This window comes from Dromiciops gliroides, chromosome 2 (genome assembly GCF_019393635.1).
Source record: "Dromiciops gliroides isolate mDroGli1 chromosome 2, mDroGli1.pri, whole genome shotgun sequence".
NCBI classification, from domain to species: domain Eukaryota; kingdom Metazoa; phylum Chordata; class Mammalia; order Microbiotheria; family Microbiotheriidae; genus Dromiciops; species Dromiciops gliroides.
This window is the reverse complement of record NC_057862.1, coordinates 451053934-451079057: the sequence shown is the minus strand read 5'-3', so window position 1 is coordinate 451079057 and position 25124 is coordinate 451053934.

Sequence of the window (25124 nt, the reverse complement as noted above, 5' to 3'; positions counted from 1 at the left end):
GAGAGGGAAGAGACCGAAGGCAGATTGACCAAACAGGAGGGGTATTTTTTGTTTTAATTATTATTTTTTTTTTTAGTGAGGCAATTGGGGTCAAGTGACTTGCCCAGGGTCACACAGCTAGTAAGTGTCAAGTGTCTGAGGCCAGATTTGAACTCAGGTACTCCTGACTCCAGGGCCGGTGCTCTATCCACTGCGCCATCTAGCTGCCCCTGTTTTATTTATTTTTTAACACTATTCCAGGCAAGAGAAGAGAGAACCCGAGTGAAGGAAGAGGCTATACTAACGGTGAGTAGAAAAAATTGCAAGAGTTGTTGTGGGAGTAGAATCAAGATATGGAAACTAATGAGATTTAATGGGGCTGGGAAGAGGAGTGATGGGAGAGAGAAAAGCCAAGAATGACTCCAAGGTTGTGATCCCAAGTAACTGGAAGGATAGTGGTGTCCTTCACAGAATTAAAGAAGTTTAGAGAATAGATGGGTTTAATTGAAGTGTAACGAGTTCCATTTTGGATGTGTTGAATTTAAGATTAGGCTGGAAATGTCCAGAAGGAAGATGGTAATGATAGTGGGGTTCAGGAGAGAAATTAGGACTGCACATGTTGCTCTGGAAGTCATCTGCATAGAGGTGATCATTGAACCTGATTCAATTTTATTGTTATTCTCAAATAAGAGAAAAAGAAGATAATTAAAAAGTAGGAAGAGAAGAAGGAAAAGGAGCAGAGGGAATAAACAAAAATGTGGGTAGTTTGGTAGGCAAATCCAGACTTCCATTCAGTGTAATGTGCAAGACTGAATTCTGAGCATGGAAAGGTAGCTAACAGGAATCCCAAACTCTGCTCTGGGGCCTGAGTAATTTAGGTGGGTTGCCATGTTGATCAAAGCAATTGGATGATTTTTAACCTGTGGTTTATTCCATGCACCTTTATATATATAAGGTAGAATTAAGTAGTTCCAGACTTGGTCTCCAAAGCTTACTTCTCCAGGGAACAGAAATGATCAAGCCATTGTTTGTATCAGCAGTATCAACTAAGCTTAAGAAATTTAAGCTACTGTCCTAGCCTCCCAGAATTCCTAATCTAGTTGGGAAGATAAGAAGCATTACACACATGAAATAGCAGATGATACAAGACTATAACGAAAACTTTTTCCTTCTAATTACACAAATTTTAGAGACTGGCCCCATAGTTCTCCAGCCTTTGATCCTTTCCCTGAAATCTTGCTGGAAAACCTAGGAGTTATGCAATTGATAGCTGGTTCCACCCTACCCTGGGTGCTCCTCACCTGGCTGACTTCTCTAGAGTTGGATCATAGTAGTTGGGTGGTGTTGGATGATAATAGTCAACAAAATGACTCTGGAAGTAGGAAAGGTTTACCGGTTCCCTAGATACAGAGGGAACACAGATACAAAGATGCAACATGTCTCTTCAACTTTAAGTAACCTTCCAGTCTTCAGGAGGTATTGAATATTTTGCTAGTATAAATGTATTCCCAAAGGTGAATCTGGTGACTTTTGTGGCTTTTATTTTTTGGCAAAAGTTGTTACAAACAAGTGGGGTAGCACTAAAGTATCCAGATAAAAAAGCAAATCTGTTCATTCTTCCCCATTAATTATTAAAGACAAGGGATCAAAAACATAATAGAGTAGAATCAAGGAGAAGGGAAGGGAAGGGAAAGGAAAAAGGGAAGGGGAGAGAACAGAAAAAAAGGGAAGGGAAAAAACTAATTAATAAAGCCAGTATTTGAACCCAGATCACCTGACCCTGTAAGTGGGGGTAGGGTGGTTTTTCTGCTATACACTGATGCCCCATCTCCTTCCTGACCTAGCAGAAGAATCCTGGAATGCTTCATTTATAAGCAAAGGAAACAGCATAGTCTATTTGGTTTTCTTGGATTTCTTAAACACTTAGTCAAGTTCAGAATTCTCATTAAAAATAGCCTTTCTATTAGCCCTTTCTTTGTCTTAGGAGCTTTACACCCACCTATTTTAAAGTTCCTGATCATTCCTGGAATCTACAAGAGTGAAATTTTATGGTAATGGTGGAAGGGATTGGCCAGTGGGTAGGGATAAGGATAGTCTATGAGGGAGGCAATGGAAAGAATTCTGAGCTTGAAGTCACAGGACCTGAGTTCAAATCCTCATACTCCCTCCCCCTTGATATTGGAGGCAGCTTGCGGTGCAATGGATAGAAGGCTGGACCTGGAATCAGGAATTCAAATCTGACCTCAGACATTTACTAGCTGTCCTAAGTAAGTAACTTAATCTCCATTTGCCTCAGTTTCTTCAACTGTAAAATGGGAATGATGATAGCACCCACTTTTCAGGGTTGCTGTAAGGATCAAATGAGATAATATTTCTAAAAAACACTTAGCACAGTTCCTGGCACATAGTAGACACTATATTAATGTTTATTCTCTTTCCCTGTACCCTTTTCCTTCTCTTTCCTTCCCTGATATGTTTGCAGCTTTGGGTAAGGCAACTAACCTCTTTGGACCTCAGTATCTTCATCTATAAAATCAAAGACTTTGACAAGATGATGTTTCAAGTCCCATCCAACTTTAGCCCTATGATCCTGTGATGCCATGTGGTTTGAGGAAACCACTGGGAAGATCAGTAAAGTAATCCAGGAGCTACTTGATTAGGAGCCAAAGGTTTTATATTGCTTGGACTGCCTTGGACAGGTTTGGTTTTTAACCTTCTGGGGCTTTATTTTCCTTATCTATTGAGTAACAGGGTTAGATTAAATTAGCCGAATTATTCCATGTACCCTGAGATATATCAAAGGTAGAGAACTAAGTAGGTCAGACTTGGTCTCCAAATCATACTTCTTCAGGGAACAGAAATGATCAAGTCATTGTCTGTGTCATCAGTATGGAAATATAAGCCATTTTCCTGGCCTCCTAGAGTTCACAGTCTAGTTGGGAAGATAAGAAGCATATACACATGAGAGAGCAGATGATACAAGACTATAATGAAAACTTTTTTTTTTTCCATTTCAACCCCAAATCTATAAGGTTATGGTCCTATCCAAGTTGGGGTCAGACATTTTTGTAAAAGTGGAAAGAACTTTTCCCTGAAGCCCCAAAGAACTTTCTCAGTCTTCACAGATCATTAGAGCTAAAAGGAACTTTAGAGATTTAGTCCAATTCTTTCATTTTACAGAGGAGAAAACTGAGGTTGGAAGAGGGAAATGTCTTACCCAAGTCCACAGAAATAATAATGATGGCAGAGTTGGGATTTGAATCTGCATCATAAGACTCCGAGATCAGGGTTCTTTCTCCTTTGAGTAGGATATAAGGATGAGTGACTGGACATCACAGGACTAGCAACCCTAACCCATCTATACCCATTGTTTAAGTCACAGGCAACCTTATAAAATAACAGCTCAGAATTTGTGGGACCACCCCAAGTTTTAATGAAGCCCAGCCTTCCACTGGAAAAGCATAGTGTCCTCCATCAGCACCCTCCCCATTCAAGATGCTACACTGTTGTGTATCGATTACCAGCTGCCATAGTAGTTGAAACATTGACCCTTGTTAGCAAAATGCATAAATCAAAGTTCCATTTTACTCTCCTGGCATAAGCCTTTGCTCAGCTAATTTCTTAGGGCCAGTAGCACCCATTTCATCCAATTATGTGAACAGGAGGTCCTTGATGGGAAATAGCTCCGGCCAGCCTGGTGTTAAGGGAAATCTTTTTGTCATTTGGAAAAGAAGAGAATATTCCTGAGCTAGACGTGGTTCATCCCCTCCCTCCAAACCTTACACAGCATGGTAGTGGTATTATGAATTGCTGTAACATAATTCCTCCTGGAGAAATTCTCTCAGATATCAGCACCAACATTATAAAACAGGCTTAGGAGAAACATCATACTACCAAAGCCTGACCCAACTCTTGACATTTTAAAAAGCCCTTTATGGCAAAAACCTGGATCTGTGATTTCATTGACATTTAGCCACACATATCAGATTGAAATCCATTTATAAATGAAGGTTTTAGAGAATTACCTGAGGTTCCGGAAGATTAAATTATTTGCCCCAGTTACATAGCTACTAAGTGTCAAAGGCAGGACCTGAACTCAAGCCGTCTTAATTCCAAGTTGAACATTCTATCTACAATGTTGTGTTCCTTCTTTAAAAAATAAAATTTAAAAGTTTTAACTTTTAGAAAATTAAAACATTTGATTCCTGTTTGATCTTTGCATCTACTTGAATTCTAGGTATACCCTTGGGCAAGGTATACTCACTTTACTGATGGAAAGACTGAGGCTCAGAGAGATAAAATTACTGGGCCCAAGATGACACAGGGACTCAGTGGTAGAACTAATACTAGGATCTGGTTCTCTTCACCTTAGGTCTTGTGAACCTCAATGCCGAGGGAATAGCTGTTTCTGTAGTGGAAGGCAGGGTCCCTGACTATGGCATAAGCCCAGGGAATGTGTGGTCAGTCATTTGGAAATGAAAAGATGGGTCATATCCCGCCCTTCTTGAAATAGCCAGTCATAGAGCTTGTCTCTAATGCAAGTTCAACTACCCTTAACCCATTATAAACCAATACTCTCCCCAATCCCTCCTCCCATAGAGAGTCAAACTCCAAATCTCCCACCTTCTGAATCAGGAATCTGTCCCTCAGGGCAGTTACAACCTGTCCTCTAACTTCTATAGCAGCTGCACTGGTACCATTGGGAAAAATCTGTCCTCACATCTTCCCTCCCTCCATACTTAGCAGGAAAAAAAATCTATCTATTTATCACCTCTCTGTCCATCTATCTATCTATCTATCTATCTATCTATCTATCTATCTATCTATCTATCTATCTATCTATCTATCTATCTCCATATGTATATTTTACTGATAGGGTAAGCAATAAAAAAAAGTTCAGATACTCATCTAGAGGGACAATCCACTTGCCTTCTCTGGACCTTGGTCTCTTTAATGACAACATTTAAGACTTAGAACAAATAATAATAACTGACACTTCTGTAGCATTTTCAGGATTATCAAGTGTTTCTTTACCTATAAGCAAAGTAATGCATGTAGTTTCATCAATCCTACTTTATAGATAAAGAAACTGAGGCTGACATGGTGAAGTGACTTGGCCATGATCACCCAACTAGTTAAGTAAGAATCCAAGTCCTGAGTTCAAATTCTTGTTCTTTATGCCACACTATGTTATTTCTCAATTCCCTTTTGGCTCTAAATAAGAACAATAACATATTTATAAAGCTTTCTCTTCATAATAAGATAGGGAATACAAGTAGTATCCCCATTTTACAGATGAATTTACTGATGATTAAAGAGGTTTTTAATTAAAAAAAAATTATTCACCCAAGGTAACAAAGCTAGGGATTAGAGCAGCATGAATTGAACCTAGACCTTCAAAATTCCAGATGCAAACTTCTCTCTACTGCCCCAGGCTTCTCTTTGAATCTCGGAAACAAGCACCAGAGACAACTCTCCCAAATGCCTTGCTTTCTAGAGGCTAAACTAATGCAATTTCCCTTCATAGGTACCAGTGATCCAAAGGACACTATGACATTTCTCTCTAGTGTGCAGCATTTAGATTCAGGAAGCCCTAGGGTTCAAATACTTCCTCTGATACTAACTAGTTGTGTGGCACTAGACGAGTAATTTTCATTCTCTGGGCTCCAGTTTCCTTTCCTGTAAAATGGGGATAATTTTACTCAAAATACTTACCTCATGAGCTGTTGAGAGGCTCAAATGAGAGAATTTGTCCAAAGCATTTGGCAAACCTTGGAGAGCTACATACATGTCAGCTCTGATTAGCAGAGACCATTTTGCCTCCTCTGCTTCTCTAAACAGACGTTCTCCTTCCTTCTACATTATGTGGTTATGCCCTGAGGATTATTAATTGCTCTAGTAATAATGATGATAATGAGCAATTCTCGTCCAATGACTTTAGGGCACTTCACAACTGTTTAATAAGCCTCACAAAGCCCAGGATATGTTTTTGCTCCTGTTCACCAACCAGAAAATTCAAGTAGAGCGAATTAGAGCCATATGGCCTCACAGGATCAATGACACATTGGAGCTTGAAGGGACCTCAGAAGCCCTCTAGTCCACCCCTCTAATTTTACAGGGGAGGAACATTAGGCCCGGAGGAGGGGAAGTAATTTGCCCAAGGTCATAAAGAGACAGTAAAGCATAAAGCCGGGATTCAAACCCAGGCCATTTGATGCCTAGTGCCCAGTCCTTTTCTGTCTACCCAAAATGGTGCTTCCCAATCTTGCCTTTGTTTTTTTTCCCCTAAGGCAGCTAGTAGTTCATGTGTTGGCACACACATTTTCCCAAAGAAATTCATGTTTTGTTTTGTTTTGTTTTCACGTCTCCTCCCCCTACTAGATTCACAGACTCTCAGGAGTTAGAAGGGATTTTGGAAGCCATCTGGGCCAACCTGTGAGCTACTACAGGGCAGAGACTGTGATTTCATCTTTTAATTCTAGCACCCAGCACAGTATGGGTACCTGGCACATAGTAGTTGCCTAATAAATATTTGCTGAATTGAATTGAATGAGATAATGACATTGATAAAAAGGAGCAGAATTCCTAGACACAAGTATCTTGAGGCTTCTCTAGTCCTCCTAGCCAGAAGGGAATTCTCTCTTCAGTCTTTCCCAGGGACTTTGGAACTTGCTTTGGTACTTACCATAGAATAACCTAGAGTTACTTGTGTCTATGTTATCCTCCCTTAAGGCTTCCATCAAGGCTTTATCTCAACATAGACATTCTCAAAGGCCACGATGGTGAAATGCAAACCCTGGCAGGAAAGTGAGCAGGATTCAGAATCTGAGGACCTAAGTTTGAGTCCCAGCTTTTCTTCTTACTACCTGAATGACTCTGGCCGCTTAACTTCTGTGGGCCTCAGTTTCCTCATCTGTAAAATGAAGGCATTAAATGAGGTGACCTCTAAGGCCATTTCCAGCTCTCAGTCCATAATCCTTTGAGTATAGACCCATATGGGCGACCAGACTAGTTAAGGGCTGAGAGGCTTATCACACGAAGGTTGACCATCAGGTGGTAAATATTTGGGGCCTAGGAGGGAGATCAGAGCATATCATAAAGACTATTGACTAAGTAAGATATGGAAGGGTTATGATCTGGATTGCTGGAGGGAATAATCCCAGAAGTGAAATCATGGGTTTTTGAAGTATTCCAGTAAGCACTAGTCAGGTAACGTACCTGAGGACAGAGACATTACCTTATTTTGGAAGGCGGCTATGTGGTCCAGCAGACAGAGCATGAGACTTGGAGTCAGGAAGACTTAACTTAAAATCCAGCCTCAGACACTAGCTGTGTGGCCCTGAGTAAATTTTTTATCCTCTCAGTACCTCAGTTTCCTCATGTGTAAAATAAGGATAATAATAGCATCAACCTTCCATGGTTGTAAAGATAGATTAAATGAGATGATAATTGTAAGGTTCTTCATAAACCTTAAAGCACTTACAAATCCTAGCTATTATTATTATTGCTATTTTTATGATTAAATTTCATCCTCTTAGACCAATACTAAGTATAGTACACTTAATAAATATTTGTTGAGTGTGGTTGATAATTATTTTTTCCATGGTATTTATTTTAAAAATTTATAGACTTTAATATTTAAGGTGACATGATTTCCTTAGTGTGGCAATTCTCTCCCTGTACCTATATGTATCCCAGCCTTCTTTTGTCTTAGTAAATCTCTTCCCACTGACCAGAAAAATGAAGCCAGCCTTCAGTTCAATTTAACACACATTTATTAAGTAGCTATTAAGTGGAAATGACTGTGTTAAGCCATGGGGGTGGGGGGAGGTAGCAAAACAAAATCAAAACAATTCCTGTCCTCAAAAAGCATAGAGGTACTCAAGTTAAGTGCATGTGTATATACATACATACATTATGTGTACATGTAAAATAATTCATGGTAATTTCAAGAGGAAGAGGATGCTAATGACTAGAAGGATCAGGAAAGGCTCCCCATAAAAGGCAGCACTATCTGAGCCATGCTTTGATCCTCTCCCTGATTATCGAGATAGGTCTTTAGACAACAGAAACACAGGTCATCAGAGTTTCTCCAACTGGCATGACCTATCAGCATTTGTCCTACACCAGCATAGCCTTCAAGAAACCATGATCACCTTCCTGCAAATACCTTTTTCATAACATATGTTTGGAATGAGATGTTTGCTTTGGTAGATTTTGATAACGTAATTTGTTTTTACTTTTCTAAACTTTGAAGTCCAAATCTATTTGAATTTTACCAATCAATCTCTTTCAAAAGGTGAAAAAACTGGGATTAGCATCACTTTCCAGATGGGGAAACTAGAAGTACAATTGGGGCAGGGAGATGGGGGATGCAGAGAGGGGACGGTGGTACATTCTCTCTAAATTACAGTGAAAGCTTCTCATGCTGTAGGAGAGGAGCCACTGAACTACCAATTCTCTGCAGCCATTTAACATCCCAGACTGGACTTTTTGTCTAAACCTAAACTAAGTTCCACTGTGGAGATAATGCCCCTTTAACCTACCTGAAATCCAACTCCAGCAGTTTGGAGCTTGTATAACGAAGGAGCTGTTGGAAAACAGTTTCCATGGGTACATCATTTGACAAGATCGTCTGAAAATGTTCACCACCCAAAGATGACAAAACTCCAATAACTTCAAAGGAGTTGAGGATGGCTCCAGGGTGAATTTTAATTAAAATTAGATAGCGTATATGAAAAGCATCCAATTTGTAGCCTATAAAAGTGTTTTGGAACCACAATTCCTGAGCCCCAGGACTGGAGCTGTAACAATTATCTTGCAACTTTTCACAGCAGAATCACAACATGTTAATTTGTTAATGAGTCAGTCAGTCCAGAGTAAAGAGAGCTGTGGAGCAGGAGGAAAACATACAGATTACGTTTCTATTTTTAAATAAATTAAATGTTTTGAGGCAAACTCGAACTTCAGCTTAGTGCAAAAGTTTCCCATTTTCGCCAAAGAAGTGTTCTTAGACTAAGCTTGTGGAAGAAAGAAAGAAAACTTGAAGATTCTCTGGATTTCACAGAATGAGTTAAGTGATTTTTTTAAAGTGAAGGTGGCTGCAATTTACATATGTGCTAAATGCGTCAATTTAGAGGAAGAAGATGTTGTGTTGTTTTTTTTTTCCCCTCCTCTTTCTTTTTAAAGTTCTGGCCTCCATTCTAATATAGTCTCAGAAATCATCTCCAATGGGGGTGGGGGTGGGGGTGAGGAGCGAAGAGAATTAGGGAAAATGAACATAATAGAAGTTTCATCACATCTGGCCGTGTCTTAATCTGTAGGGAGGGAAAGTCAAGATTCCTGACATTCAGATATGTAGATTTTTTCCCCCATGAGTCACAGAATGTTTATACAGATGACTTTGATAGTTAAGAGGATAGGAACCTCTTAGCTCTCCCCAATAATATAGGAGGCAAATACCTTCCAGTGTCAGAAAATACTGAATAGGTTCCCATAAACACACACAGTACTGATGAAGTATATGTAAACAATGGGAGAGAGAGCTTGGAGTAGTAGATAAAGTGATATACCTAGAGTCAGGGAGACCTAGGTTCAAATGTGGCCACAGATACTTAGTAGCTGTATAACTATGGGCAAGTTATTAATTCTGGAAGTTTCAATTTTTCTATTCTGGAACTTCCTCCCTGGGGCCTCTGGTCCTCGATGGTGTCTATTTCACCTGCCACATTATTTCATGCATGCCTAGTCATACTTCTCATTCTCTGTTTTCTGGCCATAGGCTAGAAAAGTGCATTGCAGCCCCTATCTCCTTTTCTCCTCATCCCCAACCCCAGTTCTGGAACCATGATCCAATCAACCCTACCATTGTTCCTGGATGGAATTATCAATCTACTCCACTCTGGTCCATCCCAGTAACTTTCAGGACCTTTTGGCTACTACTCTCCCCCCATTAAAATGAAAGTTCTATGAGGGAAAGGACTGTCTTTACTTTTGTGTGTATATCTCCAATACTTAGCACATAGTAAACACAATTTTTTTTAAAGTCAGTCAGTTATTCCCTAAATCTCAGTTTCCTCATCTATAAAATGAGAATTATATTTACCTCACAAGGTTGTCCTTAGGCTCAAATAAGATCATGTATAAAAAACACTTTGCAAATTTTAAAGCCCTACATAAATGTTAGCTACCATTATAAACATGAGAATGTGAAGAAAATTTCCTTAGGGCCCCACATTAATCTGATTCTAGAGGTAGAAGGCCATTTTTCAAGGCAGAGGAATCAGAAAAGATGATGAGAAAAGGCTAGTTAATGAGTTAATAATAGAAAAATGACCAGATAAGGTCATTATTGAAAATTTGGATAGTCTTTAGAAATATCTGTTTAGTCAAGTCAACAAGCATTTATTGAGTACCTACTATGTGCCAGGCACTGTGCTAAACAAAGAAAGGCCAAAAGGCAGTTAGCTCAAGGAGCTCTCAGACTAAGGGAGGAGTTGATATGAAAACAACTATGTATGAAATACATACATACATGTATATGTTATACACATACACACACACATACATACAGGATAAATTGGAGATAGTCTCAGAGGGAAGACACTAATATTAAAGAGGACGGGAAAGATTTCTTGAAGAGAGTGAAACTTTAACTGAGACTTGAAGAAAGCCAGAGATGTCTGGAGGTAGAAAACAGGGGGAAGAGCATTCCAGGCATGGACAGGCACAAACACCTAGGAGTAAGGAGACATACTGTCATGTACAAAAAAACAAAGAGAATGTCAGTGTCACTGGATTGCCAAGTATGTAGAGGGCAATAAGAAGATCAAAGGTAAAGGACCAGGCTATGAAGAACTTTAAAAGTCAAATGGAGGATTTCCTATTTCATCGTGGAAGTTATAGGAGGCCACTGGAGTTTGTTGGAACAAGAGGTAGAGTCAGGAGAGGAGGAAGGTGACCTGCCCAGGCTACCTGGGTTTTAGGAAGATCAATTTGCCAGCTGAATGAGGGATAGATTGGAGCCTGGAGGCAGGGAAGGCAATCATCTGGCTTTTGCAATAATCAAAGGGTCAGGTGATGAGGCCCTGTACCAAGGTAGTGACAAGGTCAGAGGAGAGAAGTGAGCATATACAAAGGTAAAATGACAGGCCTTGGCAGCAGATTGGATATGGGAGGTGAGAGACAGTAAAAAGTTGGGGATGACATCTAGGTTCCTGACCAAGAGAACTGGGAGGATGGTTGTACCCTCTGAATTAACAGGAAAATTTGGGAGAAGGGGGGTTTTGGAGAAAAAACTAATGAATTTAGTTTTGGATATGTTGAGTTTAAGATATCTACAGGGCATCCAGTTCACAATGTCCAATAGGTAGATGGAGATTTGAGACTAGAGGTCAGGAGAGAGGTTAGGATTGGAATAGTAGATCTCAGAATCATGGGCATAGAGATGATAATGAAATCCTTGAAAGCTGATGATATCATCAAGAAATATTATGGAAAGAGAAGAGTGGCCTTGGGGGAAACCCACAGTTAATAGGCATGACCTGGATAAAGATCCAGAAAAAGAGTCAGAGAAGTAGTGGTCAGACAGGCAAGAGAAGAACAAAGAAAAAGAAGAAAGTAGAGAGTATCAAGAGGGTGATGAATAGTATCAGACTTCAGAGATGTCTAAAAAGATGAGAAGTAAAAGGAGACTGCTATATTCAGCAATTTAAGGATCATTGGTGACTTTGGATAGAGCAGTTTCAGTTGAATGATGAGGTAAGAAGTTGAGACCTACAGAGGTGAGAGGAAGCACCTACTGCAGATGGAGTTCTCAAGGAGTTAAGCCACAAAAGAGGAGGAGATACAGCATGATGGCTAGCAGGGACGGATGGATCAAGAGAGGGATTTCTGAGGATGGGTGAGACATGGGCATGTTTGTAGGCAGTAGGGGAGCATCCAATAGACAGGGAGAGATTAGCAAGACAGTAGGGATGACAGAGGGAGGATGGAATAGAATAGAATCACTTGTGCATGTAGAGTGTTTTGCTATAGCAAGAAGAAAGACTATCTCTCCTTGTGAAATAGGAGTAAAGGAGGAGATAATGCAGAAGGCAAATGAGTAATGTGAAATGAAGAGGAGGGGAGAAGAAGCAGTTTTCAGAGAGTGATTTTTCCATGAGGAAAAGTTCATAACTGAGAGGGTGGGAGGAAGGAGAGCTGTGTGTGCCATTTGAAATACTGTGGGGTGGGGGAGCCTGTCCCTGTTCTAAGTTATGAGGTGTTAAAGGCTAAAATTCTAGCTAGTCTGTCTAAAATATCTAACGAGTGGTCGCCAATAAATTATAAGCTTTAGCAAGAGTTAGACTTTTAAGCATTTATTGAGAATAAGAATTTGGTAAAGAGAGAAAGGCCTACATTCATCTATCTATTAAAGGGAGAGCACATTTCTAGCTCTGCTCTCCTCCAGAGTCCCCAGGAAAAAGCCCCTGTCAGAGCACCAGGCTCCCCCCTTCTTCCTCCCACAAGCAAACATCACTTCCTGACTCCAAAGAAAAGACTCCTGGTCTTGCCCTCAAGGACCTTCACTTCATAGCAGAACTTTCCTATAGTAAGTCTTCAGTAGGTGGTGTCATTCCAATCATTACAGGGGGAACTCAGATAGGGTTTCTAATATATTGCTACTTTTAAATTAGAGGCTATTGCACCAGTTTTTGGTACTAAGCATTTATTAATCATATTAAATATTAGTAAAGAGAGAGCATATAGCTCCAAATTAGAGTTCAGAAGCCCTACATTACCTAAATAGAGAGGAGAGCGAGGCGGGACACGTGGCTGCCTCCTCCAGCGTCCCAGGCCAAGAGAGAGCCTGAGAGAGCGTAAGCCCCTTGAGGGCCAGATGAGAGGCGGCCCTTACACACTGTTCAAAACCAACATGACCCTGAGTTCAGCACGAAACTGACCTCAGCACATACAGCTCATTTTGATATGGACCACCCTCAGGTTCTATTAAAAAACAATGGATTTGAATGATGCTAGCCAATTAGCTTTGAATAGCGTGTAAAGACTGCTTCTCATCAGGGGTTTACACTCTCTCAGGCTCTCTCTCTTTTTTTCATGGAGTTTGGCTGAGAAAGAAATGAGAGATATAGGATTATAGCTAGTGATGGTAGAATCTAGAGAGGGATTTTTAAGAATTGGGGGGATTTGGGCATCAGGCATCAGGGAAGAAGCTAGTATGTATAGAGACAGGAGATTAAGAGAAGAGATAATATTGGGATTAATCTCTTAGAAAATACAGGAAGGGAAAGATCATAACTTTGTGTAGAGAAGTTGGCCTTGGAGAAAAGAAATGTGACCTTTTCATGAAAGAAGGGGAAAAAAGAGGAAATAATGAGGAATAAGAGACAGCTGATGGCTCAGTGAATACAGCACTAGACTTGGAGTCAGGAATCCAGCCTCAGACACTTTCTAGCTGTGTGATCCTGGGCAAGTCACTTAACCTCTGATTGTCTGACAAAATGGATCCCCTAGATCTGCTGGAAAAGAAAATGGCAAACCGCTCCAGTATCTTTGCCAAGAAAACCCCAAATAGGGTCATAAAGGGTTGGACATTACTGAAATGACTAAACAACAATAACAATAAGGAATGGCTTCAAGAGTTGGGAGGTGAACAGGAGGGGTTGTAAAATAAGGAGAGGAGAAGAGGAAGCTCTTAGTGTATGTCTTCACATTTCTCTGTAAGGTATGAGGTAAAGACCTCAGCTGAGAGTGGGGAAAAGGGTGCTATGGAGACCTGGATGAAAGAAAAGAGTCTGAACAGCTGTTATGGAAAATCAGATAAAGAATCAATATTATAAAAATGATCAATTTTGAGTACTTTACTAAACTGATAAAAAATGAAATGAGTTAGAACCAGGAAAACAATTTATACAATAACAACAGTAGTACAAAAACAAGCAACTTTGAAAGTACTATGTCTACCACATTGACCACTCATGATTCCATTTTGATGATAAAACATTCTATCCATAATACAGAGGTGATGGATTGAGGATGCCAAATGAGACATATTTTATATATTTGTACACAGCCATTGAGAAAATATATTTTGTTTGACTACTGAGAGAATTTATTATATTAATAACCTATTAGTAAATTAGGATTGAATTTTTTTTCCCTTTATTTCCTCATTCAGGGACCAGCCTCTGTAGGCCAGTCAGTAAGTCTCCAAAGAACATTGCTGATAGATGAGATTGCCCAAGAACCTTCCCACCCAGAGAATCTAATCTAGGTGAATTCCAGCCCTAAAAGAATCATTAGGCTCTTACCATTGAAACCCCACATTGTTCAACAGGAGTGCTCCAGGTAGAAATGGATTCCTTTGTCCAGAGTGCTGAGTCTCATGTTCAAGCCAAGTTCTCGGAGGAGATGCTGAGGGCTTTTAGCTGGCACCCTCATTAGGAAAATTCATTCAACTCATTAATTGTTAACTAGTCAGTGTTGATTTTTCCCCTATCAGGGGCACCTCCTTTTCCAAGGGTATTTAAGCATTCAGGGATCTTCATAGTTTTGTCTTTGGTTATCAAGAGAGAGAGCACTGACCATCAATTTATTGATTGTTTGCTAGCCTAATTAATAAATTGATTGTTAATTATGCAGAAACTCTAGGACTTTTAATTCATCATACTATGTATATCTGTTACAATAAATGTGTTTTCTTTCTCTTTTTTTCCAGTTGGGGCAGGGGTTGGAGAGAGAAAAAATGGATTTCTTTTAAAAGAAAAGGTGGGGGAGGTTGTGACAATGCGACACATGTGTAATATTGCATATACCTTCAAATGAGGTCACTATTATTAATTTAATTCATTTTTTTACCTTAGGACAAAGGCATAAAGGGCAGCTAGGTGGGTGGTACAGTGAATAGAGAGCTGACCCGGGAGTCAAAAGGACCTAAGTTCAAATCCAACCTTAGGCACTGACTAGTTGTACGACCCTGGGCAGGTTATTCAAACCCTTTTCGCCTCAGTTTCCCCATCTGTAAAATGAGTTAGAGAAGGAAATGGCCAACTACTCTAGTACTTTTGCCAAGAAAACTCCAGATGTGTTGACAAACAGTCTAACATGACTAACTGACCAAACAACAACAAATATTACAAAGAACAGTCCAGGAAATGGAAATAAACTGTAAATGTTTATAATAAGAAAACAAAACTCATCTATGAAGCTGTAAAAGAGAACCAATTAGGAAAGGAATAAAAGGATACCTTACTGTATGCATTTTAAGGGCATCTAGATGGCACAGTAGATAGAATGACAGGCCTGGAGTCAGGAAGATTCACCTTCCTGAGTTCAAATCCAGTCTTACTAGCTGTGTGACCCAGGGCAAGTCACTTAACCCTGTTTGCCTCTGTTTCCTCATCTGTAAAATGAACTGGAGAAAGAAATGGCAAATCACTCCAGTATCCTTGCCAAGAAAACCCCAAATGGGGTCATGAAGAGTTGGACATGACTGAATGACTGAAAAAGTGGGAAAGGAACAGTAGCCATTTCACAGCTCCTGGGCAGGCCCAGTCACTATGTCCTCCTGGCCAACAGCACAATGGGCTGAGGTACATTTCTAGTTCTATGGGAAGTTCTCCTTGTTGACAAAGGACAACGACCTGAAATCCCATTAAATTAATTTAAAAAAATAATCCTGATCAACTTCCATTATATTACCGCTCCTATATGACCCCTGCCTCCACTCAGGCTTTCCCTACGACTATCAGAATCTGGTCCATTTCTACTGCAGTCAGTGCACCTGTGAGTACCCAGTCAGTAGGGAAGGAGGGAGAGGAGTAAGAACTTCAGTGAACGACTGCTATCAAAACCACAAAAATCATTTTTAGACCCAATTGTCTCTGAGATCTTTTCTAGCTCTAAAATCCTTTCACTCTGAGTCCTTGCCCTTAAGGGGTTTATAATCTAATTAGCAGAGGCCTCCACAACGTCTTACTCCAGTGCTTCATCCTGTGTTATCCTATGTCAGAGGAATACAAGTTTAGACAGGTCTCTCCATTCTGGAGACTCTTCAGGTACGATTCCAGCAACAGAGTATGTCTACTGTCCAACAGCCAGCTTAGAACACGTGGAGTTTCCTTCTTTTCTTACACATAAACCATATTTTCCACCTTTTTCCCCTATGCCCAATTTTGAATGAAAATCACTAAATAAAGTATATGTTGAGTTAATTTGGAGGGTATTACTGAGTTTTTCATAGTTTACTGGACTACCAAAGGGGTCCATGATCCCTAGAAGAATAAGAATCCCTGTCTTAAAGGTATTTATGGAAGAAATTGGAAGAGGGAGAGGGGAACAAGAAATAGACAAAAAATTGGAAATGATCTACAGATATTTTAAAACAAACTATTTTCACAATAAATTTACATTGGAAGCATGACGTTTGGACTTTAACATAACAGTTCCTGCCATAAGGAAATAGAAAGCATGCCAAAGAAAACAAGAGTAGAAAAAAAAACAGTTGAAGTAGACACAGAAGAGTTCCATGCTCATTGTTGACACAATTTATAAGGGTATTGAGGGATCAGTCTACAAGGTATCTGAAAGAGGTGAAGATACCAAAGGCTTAGAAAAAAATCTTGAACCTCATGAGTTACTTAAACAAACACAAAAAAAAAGATGAATGAGAGAATATTAATAGCTACCAAGTCATCTGCCTATTTCTCATCTCTATAAAATGTTTATGAGAATAATCTACACATGGAATGTTTGATGAAGTTTGAGAAAGGAATGAGAAATTTTCAAGCAGTGTTCGTACAACAGATCACAATCTCGTAGTCATATTCTTGACTGATTTGTGTAGAGAATGAGTGTCCACTCTGCTTATTACTTATTAATTTTTTAAAAAATATATTTGACTAAATTTTTAAAATGCTTCCTTAAAGCCCCCTCTCCTCCACAGGGTCTCCCCATGCATCTGTGAAAATCATACAAGATTTCTAAACATGTGACAACAGAGATAACTTTATGGGCTAATTCTCTGATTTGCTATCAGATGAGGCATAGAATAAGGGAGTGAGTGTAAAGGTGCTTGCTATCATCATGGGAGATCTCTAGCACAGAGTCCAAATAGGATTCTAAGTCTTCCAGATTGGCCTGTTTACAGATTATATTGGACTGATAGTTTTAAATGCTGTAACACTGGAGAGCCTGCTTAGTGAAATGCATAACCACTCAAGGGACTTTAACAGACTTTAGCCTAACTATCAACACAGGAAAAGCCAATGGATAATAATAGCTAACATTTATATTGCCCTTGTTACAGTCATTGACTTATTTTGCTCCTCACCACAACCTTGGGATATGGGTGATATTTTTATCCCCATTTTACAAATGAGAAAACTGAGGCAAACAGAAGTTAAGTGACTTGTCCAGGGTCACACAGCTAGTACAAGTCTGAAGCTAAATTTGAACTCAGGCCTTCCTGACTCCATCCACTGTGCTATCCAGCTGCTCTGATAAATGAAGGATGCCTATTGTTCAGACTATGATAGGTTAGAAGACTCTGCCCTGGTTCCTCTCCTCTTTTTTCCTCATACTCCCTCACTTGGTGATCTCATCAGCTTCCATGCATTCAACTATCATCCCAGCAAATGACTCCCCAATCCATATTAGTCTCTTTCCTGAGCAATAGCAAATACAAGGTAAACTGAGGGGAGGCAATTTCTCATCAGGAGTGAATTAAGAAATCTTCACGGATGAAATCACAGATCTGGTCCCCCTTCTCCCCTCCCCGCCAAAAAAATTAGGCTCTAAACAATAGGGATTTGATACTGTCACTTGCCCACATTCACTTGGGCTCCATCGTATCCTAAATCCAAGTACCTAAAACTAATGGTGAATCATGAAAGAAGATCCCCAGTAGAAATACCCTTGCATGTTGCTTTTTGACTTCTGCCTAGCCAGCAGTAAAAAGCATAGGGAGGATGTCCTATCTGAGTCAAAGATTCATCTGGACATGACTGATATAAAGAGAATTTGCTGTCTTGCTCTGGGGATAGTTCTTAATTCACAGGATGACCATTGACCTCAAAGGCTTTTTTAGGGATGAGGCCAAATGGCCCCAATTCTTGCTGCTTCTTTCCATAAAATGATCCTAAAGAGTTTCATGAAAACATTTCATGTCACCAAAGGGAGGCAGACCAGAGACAAGCATCCCCAAAGCCCACTGATGGACAAAAAGAAAAAACAGACCACCCTTATCTTGTGGCCACTAAACCAAGTTTTATTTTAAGGCAAGTGCCTTTTGCTCTTTTTTGCCTATGAACTCCTTGGCAGAACAATGTCTTCAGGTGCTTAAAGTAAAAAAAGATTACCAAAGAGATCCATTATATCAAAGTACAGCAATCAAAATATTTAAAGTCACAGACCCCAGGTTAAGACCTCACCTTTTAGAGGGTTGATGGAGGCATGGTTAAGCATTCCTTTTCTCTTGAGAAGGAAGGCTTCTCTGATTATATTATTATTTTTAATTAGCCTCTGAGTACAAGAGTAGACAGTATTTGTTTAATTTAATTTCTAGAATGAAGGAGGAGTTAATCCCTTCAGGACGCTGTCCTGGACAGACCACATTGGGAATATGTTACTGGTCGTGTTTAGTTCTGGGTGCCATATTTTAGAAAGGACTTTGACAAGGTTGGAGCCAGAGGACAGCAAAAGAATGGAAGACCATGGAAGAAACTAGGGATGTTGAAGCGAGAGATGAGGAGAGAGATGGGGGATATGATCACTGTCTTCAGTATCTGAAGGGCTGTCATGTGAGAGAGAGATTAACTAGGTGTGCTTTGCCCCAAGGATGTTCCTAAGGCCAATGGAGGAAAGTTACAGGGAAGCAACTTTTGGTTCAATATAAAGATATTCTTATGTAGCAATCTGTCTTTCCTGTGGAGGATGGAGGGTATTGTTGTGTGGTTCAAAGGGAAGCAAAAGAGATGCCTCCAGCTTCTCCCTGCAGCTTTCTCCAAGGGAGACAACAGAGAGAGAAGGGATACCTTTGCTATTTGGGTTAGATGTGTTTTAAGATTCAGAAAGTTCCTTCTTCACAATGCCTGCCCTGAATAGGGATATGCAAGATTTTCTTAGACCTGTCATACCGACAATGAAAGTGATGTCCAAGAAAGTTAAACAACTTCTCCATGGTCATGCTGTGCTGGAGCTGGCATCTGAAGCTAGTTCTTCTGTCTTCAAGTCCACCATTCTTTCCTCAACAGAAAGCTGGAAGCTGATAAGAATTAGAGCATTCCCAAAATGCAACAGATTGCTAAGAATACTGTGGTTCATATTATAAGTCAAAGCCAAAGTCTCCAAAAAGTGGTCATCCTGATGATCTATGATATTGAGAAGGAAGGAGGGAGAAAAGGAAGGAAGGAAGGAAGGAAGGAAGGAAGGAAGGAAGGAAGGAAGGAAGGAAGGAAGAAAGGGAAGGAAGGAAGGAAAGGAAGGAAGAAAGGGAAGGAAGGAAAGAAGAGTTTATTTAGCATCTACTATGTTACAAGACTCCGATATTGACTCTGCCATTAACCAAATATATGACTTTAGGCAAGAGACAATGTCTCTTGTCCTCATTTTCTCCATGTGTAAAATGAAAGGGTCAGATTAGGTGTGTAGGAGTTACATCTGGAAGAGACTAGAGAATTTTTCCAATTTCCTCATTTTACTTGCCAGGAAATAAATCTCAGAGAAGTTAAGTGATTGGCCTAAGGTCACACAGGTAGTAAATACCTAGGATTTCCAGGTCCCTTATTGCTCACACATCCACATTCAGATCTTTCATTCTTTTTCCCCTTCCCTCCCATGCTCCCTCCCATGCTCCCTCCCTCCCATGCTCCCTCCCTCCCTCCCTCCCTCCCTTCCTTCCTCCCTTCCTTCCTTCCTCCCTTCCTTCCTTCCTCCCTCCCTTCCTTCCTTCCTTCCTTCCTTCCTTCCTTCCTTCCTTCCTTCCTTCCTTCCTTCCTTCCTTCCTTCCTTCCTTCCTTCCTTCCTTCCTTCCTTCCTTCCTTCCTTCCTCCTTCCTTCCATTAATGATTCTTGGAGCTGAATGTCTCATTAAATAGCACACTCTCAGATTCTCTGTGGAGAAGAAAATACTTAGCAAAGAAAGCTGGTACAGCGTAGGCGTTTCCATACTTAGACCCAGCTTGCAAACTGTCCAGCCAACCAACCCCTCACAAACACTCCTCCAAAAAAAAAGTTTTTTTAAAAACCCACCCAGATGAAAAGGTCTAATAAGTATTTAAAATATCAAAGTACCACTTCCTCTGTATTATTAGGAGGGGGTAACAGAACCACCAGATACAAAACCTGGGCTTATTCATAAGAGAGGTTAACTGCTTACTATTGCTGTGTCTAGAGATAAGGCCCCTTCTTTCTGGACCTCAGTTTCTTCATCTGTAAAATGTAAATAATAATGCTTCCACTACCTCATTCATAAGCTTGTTAAGGAAATTGCTATGTATGAATGTAAATTGTTATTGTTATTGCACAACGTGGCACATGGGAAAATATCTTTGCAGCCACGATCCCTCCCCTGCCATTAGCCACAGCCTTCCTCCCCCAGGTCAGAGTCAGGCTAGTCTCTGACTGCCCTCTGTTGACCAGTGTTGGGAGTAACACCCACAACCACTTGGAGGGATATTTTCAGTCAACTGGACTCACACAAAGCACTAAATGGGGTGGCTGACCAGAAACAGACTCTAATGGATGTCATGAGGGCAGGAGATCTCAATCAATCAGTAAGTCAATAAGCATTTATTAAGTGCTTTATGACAGGTACTGTGTTGGGTATCAGTGATTCAAAGACAAAAATGAAACCATCTCTGTTCTCAAGGACTTTACCACCAGTTGCATGATGGTCATCTCCCACTGGATGCTGACATCATAAACTCAACTTGTTCCAAAGAAAACTCTTTATCCAGGCCTCAAAGACACTCTTCCCCACCTCCAAACTTCCCTATCTCTATTGAGGACAACACTATCTTTTCAGTTACTCATGTTAACTATCTCAATTTTATACTTGACTCATCTCCTCTGGTCCCCATAGCCAATCAATTGTCAAGTTTTATTGATTCTAATTCCACAATCTCTTGAATCTTTTCCCTTTCTTTACACTTATCCTGCTTCATTGTTTCTCACCTGGACTCTTATAATACCCACAGCTACCAACATAGTCTTCTGAGACCGCTGGTCTGATCACATCACTCCCATGCTCAAATGCCTTTATTGGCTCACTATTGCCTTTAGGATAAGATACAAACTGCTCAAAGGATCAATTGAAGCCCTTCATTAGGGGGCAGCTAGGTGGCACAGTGGATAAAGCACTGGCCCTGGATTCAGAAGGACCTGAGTTCAAATCTGCCCTCAGACATTTGACACTTACTAGCTGTGTGACCCTGGACAAGTCACTTAACCCTCATTGCCCCACAAAAAAGAACAAAGAAAAAAAAATAGAAGCCCTTCATGATCTGGCTCCAGCCTACCTTCCAGGCTGATTTCACATGATTTCATTTATCACTTTGCATTTTATCCAAACCAGCCTACTTGCTATTCCATAAACTTGGTGTTCCATCTCTTGCCTTCATGCCTAAAATACATTCTTTCCTCCCTTTGCTTCCTCAATCCCTTTGTAAAATCTCTTAAATATGGCCTCTTCTCTCCTCTGACACTGCTACCACTCTAGTGTGGGACCTTATCACCCCATACCTAGACTATTGCAGTAGCCTGCTGGTGGGTCTGCCTGCCTTCATTCAGCCACTAAATTGATTTTCTTAAAACACAGGTCCTACCAAGTCAACCCCTACTCAGTAAACTCCTGTAGCTCCCTATTACCTCCAGAAGCAAATGCAAGACCTACACCTTTCAAGCCAGTGATACTGGCCTCCTGGCTATTCCTTGAACAAGATGCTCCATTTCTTGGCAAGACACTCCATCTCTTGGCTCCAGGCATTTTCTCCGGCCATCCCTCATGCCTGGAATGCTCTTCTTCCTCTATTCTGACTACTGATCTCCCTGGCTTCCTGTAAGTCCCAACTAAAACCTTCTACAGGAAATCTTCCTCAACCCCTCTTAATTCTAGTACCTTCCCTCTTTTAATTATTTCATATTTATCTTGTATATAGCTTGTTTGTATATATTTGTTTGTATGTTGTCTCCTTAATTAGATCATAGACTTCTCGAAGGCAAGTATTATCTTTTGCCTTTTTGTATCCCCAGTGCTTAGCACAGTTCGTGGCACATGATAGACACATTATTAAACCGAATCAAATTGAAATCCCTAGCTCCTTCAAAGTTCCGTTTTTGAGCTACCTTCTAAAGGCAATCTTGCTGATCCCCCTATTTATCAGTGTTCTCTCCCTTACCAGATGGCATTGTACCTATTGATCTGTTTAGATGCTGTATTACCCAGAAGAATGTAAGGTTCTTGAGAGCAGAGGAAATTTATTTGATTTGATTTTTGTATCTCTAGGACTGAGGACAGCATCTTGCACATATTAGGTCACTAATAAAAGCTTCTATAGGCTTGTTGCATTGGATTAGATGGTTCACAGATAAGTTCCTGCATTTGTTTCTTCCTCCTACTCTCCTACTCCAAACTGAGGATGTATTTTCTGTTTCTTGTCCCAGGTGAAACAATTCATAGTTGTGGTCTGAACACATTAGCTTTGTAACATTCATAGGCAAGCCATTTCATCTCTCTGAGTCTCAGTTTCCTCGTCTATAAAAAAAGGATAATAAAACTCATCTATTATATCATCTCGGTAGAATGTAATCTCATTGAAGGCAGGAATTTATTTTCTTTTGTGTTCTGTAGCAGTCTAGCCCTGAAAGTTAGTTGCCCATGGTGGCGTAGGCGGCATGTGTGAGACATGTGTCTCAAGCCCAGGTCTTTCTGATTCCAAGTACTAGCCTTTATCCTAAGTCATGCTTCCTTGTGCCTTGAGCATCCTAGGTATTTTGGAAATGCTTTCTAGTTTGTTTTAGAATATGCCTGGAACCTCCCTCAAAGAGCCATTGTGATGTTGTAGCTTTGTAAACCTTAAGACACAAGAGAAATGAGCCCTGTTGCTTTTGCCCATCCCAGGAAATGTCTAGGTTACCCTACAAGCATCCAGCAAATGCCCTCTTGCTCCATGTGCTCATCCAATCATCTCTCTTCCTAGGAGAATGAGGGACAATTATTCCAAGGGAAAAGGAGCCAAGACTTTTGGGGTGGTGTTTGGTTACATTTCTGAAGCTTCCTCATCTTCCAGTGACTAATAGCCCTGGACCTCACTGGCTTGGACAGATGAATCGTTACCACAAGATGCCAGAAGGGAATAAATAGGCTCTAGGCCCCTTATGGTTCACAGAGTCGCTCAAGTAGCAGATTTTCTCTGTAGCGTCTCTGACAGAATGGGCAACACCTAGATTCTGTCCTCCTTAAGAAAGCCAAAGAAGGGAGATGGGGGCAGGAACTGTTTAATTTTATTTTCTCTATTTAAAATTAACAAGACTTTATTTTCATTCTCTCCCACTCCCATGAATCCAACCTTAGAAGAAAAAAAATAGGGAAAACAAAACCCTTGTATCATTGGTTATGCCCCAAATGTCCATCTCACTCTGAATCTTGATTCATCAGCTCTCTGTGAGGAGGTGGCTAACATGGATCATCACCAATCCTCAGGAGTCATGGTTGGTCACCACATTCATGTTCTTAATTTTTTAAAAAGTTGTTTTCCTTTAAAATGCTATTGCTATTGAATAACTATACAGTGACATCCTTCTGTTAATTGTTTGCTATTTGTCTTATATATAGTTGGTTTCTATATAGTTGTTTGCATGCCATGTCCCCCATTAGATTGTGGGCTCCTTAAGGGCAAGAACTGTCTTTGCCCTTTCTTGTATCCCCAGCACTTAGCACAATGCCTGGCATATAGTAGTTACTTAATAAATGCTTATTAACTCTTTCTGCTCACTTTGCTCTGCATCAGTTTATACAAGTCTTCACAAGTTTCTGTGAAACTATCTTGACATTTCTTTTTCCCCCCCAATCTTTTTTTTTTTTTTGTGAGGCAATTAGAGTTAAGTGACTTGCCCAGGTCACACAGCTAGTAAGTGTCAAGTGTCTGAGGCCAGATTTGAACCTAGGTCCTTCTAAATCCAGGGCTGGTACTCTATCTACTGTGCCACCTAGCTGACCCTTTCCCCCCAATCTTAATAGTATTTTATTTTTTTCCAGTTACATGTAAAGATAGTTTTCAACATTCATATTTATAAGATTTTGAGTTCCAAATTTTCTTTCTTCCCTCCCCTCCTCCACAAGATAGCAACCAATCTGATATAGGTTTTGTATGTACAATTATGTTGAATATCTTGGCTTTTCTTATGGCATAGTGGTATTCTATTACATTTATACATCATAGTTTGTTCAGCTACTTCCCCAGTTGGTGGGCATCCCTTTTGTTTCTAGTTCTTTGACGCTGTAAAAAAGAAAAGAAAAAGAAAAAGAAAAGCTGCTATAAATATTCTTGTACATGTGGGTCCTTTTTGTTTCTTGGATCTCTTTGGAGTGTAGGCCTAGCAATGGTATTTCTGGGTCAAATGGCAAGTGCAATTTAGTGACTTTTTAGGCACAGTTCCAAACAAGGTCCACCAACAGTTCATTAATGTGCCTGTTTTCCCACAAGCTTGCTGACATTTATCCTTTTCCTTTTTTTTTTTTTTGGTCATCTTTATCAATCTGATGGATATGAGGTAGAACCTCAGGGTTCCTTTAATTTTAATTTCTTTAATTATTAGTGATTTGGAACATGTTTTCATATGACTATTGACAATTTGGATTCCTTCCTTTGAAAACTGCCTATTCATATCCTTGGACCATTTACCAATCAGGAAATGGAGGAGTCATTTTTTTTTTTTTTAAGAAACACAAGTTTTAAATAAGGTGAATTCTTTTCAGGGGTTGTCTGAACTGCAAAAGAATATCTACTTTTCCACCTGCCCTTCGGTGAAAGAGCTTATTTCATTGGGTGTTTGTCTAACCTATTATTTAACCAGGAAATCGTGCTGGGCTTAACAACTTTATGCCAAAGAAACCTTCCCATGACCTTCTCAGGGCCACCCTGGAG